Source organism: Pteropus vampyrus, unplaced genomic scaffold, assembly GCF_000151845.1.
Source record: "Pteropus vampyrus isolate Shadow unplaced genomic scaffold, Pvam_2.0 Scaffold266, whole genome shotgun sequence".
In the NCBI taxonomy this organism is placed as follows: Eukaryota; Metazoa; Chordata; class Mammalia; order Chiroptera; family Pteropodidae; genus Pteropus; species Pteropus vampyrus.
This window is the reverse complement of record NW_011889047.1, coordinates 44,135-44,441: the sequence shown is the minus strand read 5'-3', so window position 1 is coordinate 44,441 and position 307 is coordinate 44,135.

The following is a 307-nucleotide window of genomic DNA, read 5'->3' as shown; positions in this document are numbered from 1 at the left end:
AAGTCCTAGATGGCATCTTCTGCCAAGAGAAGCCTGTTTTGTCTACACTGACATCTGTCGTTCAGCGCAGCCTCCTTCATTAATTATCTTAGCCAGATCTTCTGGATAACTTGCTGCTTCACCTTGTACTGTCATGGAGACCACTTCCTTCCTTAAACCTCATGAGCCGACCTCTGCTGGCCTCGAACTTTCCTTCCGCAGCTTTGTCACCTCCCTCGGCCTTCGCAGCATTGAAGAGTCCGGGCCTTGCTCTGGATTAGGCTTTGGTTTAAGAGAATGTGGTGGCTGGTTTGATCGTCTATACAGA